The sequence below is a fragment of the Microtus oregoni genome, unplaced genomic scaffold, assembly GCF_018167655.1.
Source record: "Microtus oregoni isolate MIOR12 unplaced genomic scaffold, Mior012 000085F_ref0000168, whole genome shotgun sequence".
NCBI lineage: Eukaryota > Metazoa > Chordata > Mammalia > Rodentia > Cricetidae > Microtus > Microtus oregoni.
In genome coordinates, this window is record NW_024544551.1 from 4,691,501 (window position 1) to 4,697,500 (window position 6,000).

Below are 6,000 nucleotides of genomic sequence, written 5' to 3' on the forward strand. Positions count from 1 at the left end.
AACAGTACAGCACTACAACACGACAACAGCATACAACAGTACAGCACTACAACACGACAACAGCATACAACAGTACAGTACTATAGCATTACAACACCACAGCACTACAACAGTACAGTACTACAGCACTACAACACCACAGCACTACAACAGCATACAACACTCAGTATAGTACTACAGCACTACAGCAGAACAGTATTATATCCCTACAGTTCTATAGTACTACAGCACTGTAACAGCGCTACAGTAGCACTACAGCACTACAGTACTCCAGCAGTACAGGAGCAGTACTACACTGCAGTTCTTTCTTTAGCTGTTTTTTAAAAGCAACTGGTATTTAATTGGACACAGTGAATCATATCTAGTCACAAAAGTGCCTTCTGTGTGACTACTAGAAAATGCAGAAATAAACTTGCTGTGTGTGGGCGCTAAACTGAACAGTATGTAATATTCCTTCCTCATTTTCTTACCTAAATAGTTTTTAGGCCTTTTAAAGTATGTCTATTGAAACTGTTCTAGATACTTAAAAAACATAGTTGGACTTTCAGCTGCTGGTATTATTTAGTATTTAGAAGAGATTGTGTCTGAAATTTATATATCTATTTTTCAAGTGTTAGGGTTGGGGCTCAGGACCTTTGCGTGTGGAAAGCAAGTACTTTAAAAGAGCTGCACCCCCAGCCCTGTTTCTAAGAAGGTGTTTAACAACAGTTTAGGGAGAAAATGAAAGTAACCTTTTTAGTTGTTCTTTACATTTTAAAGATTGTATCATCATTTGAAAACTATGGATTCTTTCGTCAGAAAGATGGTGAGGGATTGTGGATTTCAGAGTAAGAAGTCCTCTCCCCTCACTACTGTTAAATTTTGTGTTATTTTTCCAGTATCTGCTGAGGAGAAAAAAAAAGTTTATTGACCAGAATTGTTAACAAAAAGCTTCATTTATCAATGAATAATATGTATAACTGTCCTAGCTCCAAGCATGGTATTAAATTTGGGGGATCATAAAGTTACATATAAGAAACTGTATCGTCAAATACTAATACTGCTTGATGGGTGCTGTCATAGAGAAAGTTCTACCACTATTTGGTTCTGTCCTGAAATTTGGCAATCCTCCTTAGTCTTTTAGGTGCTAAGATTACAAGCATGTGCCACCATGCCTGGTTCTCCTGGAGATTTTGTGTATGTATGATGCTTCTTTGTGTGTGGCCATGGTGCCTGTGTGGAAGTCAGCGGTTCACCTTTGCCATTTGCCTTTGCCATTCTACCTCGTTCAAGATGGGTCTCTTTACCTTGGCATAACCAGGCTGGTTAACCCTTCTCCCCGTAAGTGCCTGTGCTGGGTTTTACATTGGTTCTGGGGAATCCAAACTCAGGTCCTAAAGCTGGTGGAACACGTGCTTCTTCTATACCCGAAAGTCTTAGTTTTAAACTATTTTAATTTCTTAAAAATAGTTTTAAAAATAAGAATTCTGCATTACAAGTTTATGAATTGTTCCGGGAATGTTCTGAAGTGAGTGAGGTAACACAGGAGATGTGTTAGTTTCTTAGTGGTCATTGTTGTCAAACTTTGACTTGCCCTCCCTACCTGTCATGAATGATTGATTTCCTAGTCAGTTTCCATGACTTTGTTTTTATCTATTCAGAAAATTCAGTTTTGGGAGTGGACTCATTTCCAGCATTAAAAAACCTGTTCATTTTTTAATGGCTTCATTTAGAGCTAATTTACTGCTTCTTGCTTCTCTCCTGACTTCCCAGTTTCAGGTGTGGGCCTATTTTCTGGGCCCCTCTATAGGGAAGGAATTTAGGGCTGTTTCTTGGTCTTACTGTCCTCCATCCTGTTGCTGAATTCCCTCTGCTAGGGTTCATAAGGGATGGAAGGCTATGAAAGGGAGAGAGTAAAAGCTCTTTAATTTAATGATACTCTGTTACTTTCTATTTCTATTGTGGAACAGTTTGTGTTCTTGGAAGATTTCCTATGCACCTCTTGCACAGACAGAACAGTCTACAAGTATTTCTATACACAATTATGCATACACAGGCTTTACCAAAAAGAAGCACATTAAGTAACTGAGAGGAAGGGAAGGGCAAATAGGTTGAGGAGTGAGAAATGTATAAATATCTATGGAACATTTTTACTTCATTTGTGGATTATTTGGTTTCTTATATGTAGAATATGGTTTTGGATAGCTCACTGTTTAAACATAAATGAAAAGCTATATATCAAAAATACATAAATTTTCTAAAAGAAAATAACTTTCTTCTAAATGGAAAAAAAGCAGAGAAGGAATTTTGTTTTAAAAATTTCAAAAGTTAATAGTTAACAGCTAATTAACTATTTAAAAGAGCTACATTTTAAGGTAAATTTTATGTAAATTTATGTAGTAAGGGGGATATTATAATATAATTTGAGATATTTTGCTAAATTTTTGATTTGTGAATGGGCACTGTTTTTTTTTTTTTAATATATTTAGTAAGTATACAATATTCTGTCTGTGTGTATGCCTGAAGGCCAGAAGAGGGCACCAGAACTGATTACAGATGGTTGTGAGCCACCATGTGGTTGCTGGGAATTGAACTCAGGACCTTTGGAAGAGCAGGCAATGCTCTTAACCGCTGAGCCATCTCTCCAGCCCTGGGCATTGTTTTTTAGTATTTATTTTAACTTATATATATTTGTGTGCACACTTATGTGGAGGTCAGAAGGCAGTTTATGGGGGTTGGAGCACTATACTGTTACCCTCTGATCCATTCAGTCAGCCCAACTATTATTTTAAAAGCCACATTTTGAGGCACAATGTACATGTAACACCATGCAGAGGTTTCAAATGTAGTTTTATGCATTCACAAGTATATATAGCTGCCTATACTCTTAATGAAGGTACAGGATATATGCTTCCACAAGGAAGTTCCTCCATGCTATTTTCTAGTGAACTATCCTTCACCTGGTAAACCTTGGCTTTGATTTCTAGTCCTGTAGCTTAATTCTGCTGGTTCTAGTATTTCTGTGACTTTAACTCATTGTGTCTGATGTCTTTCAACCTACTCATGATTCAAATGGTATTCTGTTATATGAATATGCCAATTTGCTTATTTTTTGTTGAGAATACTTTAATTTTATTCAGTTTTGGCTATTATAAATGAAGTTACAATAAAAAATTGGTGATAGATCTTTCTGAATACATTTTTTATTGATAGGTTATAGGATAAATAAACGTTTTCCTTTATAAGAAACTGTCAAACTTGGTTCCTTGTCATACCGTATTGTGCTTGTACAGAAATTAAGGACAGACATGCTTGTTCTTAATTTCTGCTAGCATTGCTACTGGTAATCTTGTAAAGTTTTCCATACTTATGAGTATGACATGATACTTTTATGCTTTTAATTTGTATTTCTATGGTGAATATGATAATCAAGACTTCATATATTTATTGGCTATTTGCTAACATTCCTTGTGGAAAATATATTTATTTTTTGCATAAGAATAGTTTATTATTTAATTGTAGTGTATTAATGCATATTCATAAATATATGAACTAATTTTCCATAATTTTTGTTTTTTCTCTCCAGCTCTATTAACTTTTTATTTTATTTTTCCTTTATATATCACAAGCTTACAAAGTTATTTTCCTTTATGGTTCTCATTTTTTTGTGTTTAGAGGTATGATTCATTACATACTATTCTTTCATGGTTTGAATCAAGGTTCTTCCCCCCCACACACACACAGATGTATAGTTGTTGTGACCCATGTCATTTTTGAATCGACTTAATGTCTTAATGGAAAATCAGCTGGGCATCTGTGTGGCCCTGTTTTGGACTCTGCTCTTTCACTTACCTATTCTGTAGTAGCTCCACATTGTCTTGATTACTGTAGCTCTCTAGTAAGCCTTGGCATTAGGTGCTGTATATTTAATTTTGTTTTTGTGGTTTGAGATTATTCTAGATTCTGCATTTTTACAATAACTTTAGGCGCAGTCTTATGTTAGAAAACAGACTCACCAGTTTTTTGGGATTGTGTTGATTTTATAGATATTTTTAAAAGCTACATTTTGAGGTGTTCTGTTCTTCCTTATTTTATTATGGAGCCCAGTAAGGGCATTTCAGACATGTATCACCACAGCCTAGCTTGACACTGTTATTGCAAGGCGTGGAAGCCTGCTTGGATTGCTTGGACGAAAGTAGATGTTCATCTAATGTAGCTGCCGGACTAACTGTAGAGTTCACATGTATTTGCTAGCTAAATTTTTAAAGGAAGTATGTGATTGCTCTTTTAAAAGTCTCCAGCACCTTTTAATGCTTTAGTGGTTTCATCTGTATATTGGAAAACTCAGTGCAGGTAGCTAGGCATGGTGGTATATGTAATGCTAGAACTTGGTTGGGAGTCTGAGTCAGGAAAATTGCAAGTCTGAAACCAGCCTGTGATACATAGTAAAACCCCTGTCTCTAAAGGAAACTTTTATATGCCTATCTTCTCCAACATCTCTTAGCCTTGTGAAATTATTTTTTTTAAAGCCTTAGTTTGAATGTTACATAAAAATTATTTTTCTTGAGAGATCCAAAGACCGTGTTTTTGTACTATCAGTTTTGTGACTCTTTCCTATATATATATATAAAGGATAATAAATATTTGAGTAAATGAGAATATACTTTTAAAATGAAAACATACTTTTGAAAAGTAAAAATTAAGTATACAAGAGTGAAGAAAATAATTAAGATTTAAAATTTTTAAAATGTGTGTGTTGTTTTTGTGCTTTTAAATAGAATAGCTATATTAATTTCTCAGACTTTGAGTACCTGTTTTTCTTATTACAGTAACTTTTAAATGGGAATGTCTGGTCTAATCAGTGGATGCTGTTTTATGAAACACTCAGTACCTTTTCTTCTTTGTTGTTTTAAAACAACCAGATCCCTGATTTTTAAGTTTTGTGTTTGTTGGGGATAGGGAGATGCTCAAGTGGAAAAGTAGCTCTTGCACAAGTGTGGGGTCCTCTAAGAAGCCAGGTATGACGTGTGCCTCCATAACCCTATCACTGGAAAGGGGGAAAGGGACATGGGCAGGGGGACCCTTGGAGCTTGTTGTCCTGTCAGCCTGGCTAGTCCATGCGCACTAAGTATATGTGTGTGTGTGTGTGTGTGTGTGTGTGTGAGAGTGTGTGTGAGAGAGAGAGAGAGAGAGAGAGAGAGAGAGAGAGAGAGAGGGGTAATTAAGATAGACACCTGTGGTGACTTAAATGCGAATGGCTCCCATAGGCACAATTGTTTGAACACTTGGTCCCCAGTTAGTGGTTTGTTTGGGGAGGTTACAAAATTCTTTGGTGGTCTAGCCTTGCTGGAGGGAGTGTGTCACTGGGGGCACGCTTACAGAGTTTTTAGTCTTACCTTGATTATAATTTGTTTTCTCTGCTTGCTACTGCAGTTGAGATATATAATCTCTCAATCTCTGGCTTGGGCCGCCTGCTGCCTTGCATTCCTTATCTCTGTGGCCAAAATAAACTCTTCTATAAGCTGATTTTGATTATGATGTTTTATCATAGCAACAAAAACTAATAAAATATCTGATTTCTACCTCTGGCCTCCATACATACTTGCATATATGCGTGTGCCCATATGTTCATGATCATTTAAACATTTACACACATATATTTTATCACATGTACACTCAGATTCACAATTTTTAAAAAAAAGTTAAATTTGTTTTTTGTGACATGTTGTATTAAAGTATAGGTAAAAATTAATGGTTCATTTAAGAGTCTACTGTGCTTTGATTTCTGGGGCCTCAACAGGTAACCTAAGCTTTTATTGTTCACTTTCCTAAATATATATGTCATCTTTGTTGACAGTTTTCTCCTTTTAATGTCACAGCTCTCTATCAAACCAGCTTCGATCCCTGAGAAGATAATTTTGAAGACATACTTTGCTGAGAAGACAGCTGCGAACAGTTGTCCGAATGGGATGAACACGCCTCAGCTGACTGACTATCAGCTGGAGTTTGAACGCTAACGCT

At 36.0% G+C, this 6,000-nt stretch overlaps 1 protein-coding gene across 11 annotated transcripts in view; it reads left to right on the plus strand.

Moving 5' to 3' along the window:
- The window catches only part of LOC121441941 (casein kinase I), a 90,125-nt gene that overhangs the window by 19,318 nt on the left and 64,807 nt on the right, over nt 1-6,000 (plus strand). For all 11 annotated transcript variants that reach the window (XM_041643352.1, XM_041643349.1, XM_041643347.1 and 8 more), the window contains one exon: nt 5,859-6,000. This exon is cut by the window's right edge and continues 282 nt beyond it. The gene's annotated coding sequence lies outside the window, so the exon portion shown is untranslated. The remainder of the gene's footprint in view (nt 1-5,858) is intronic.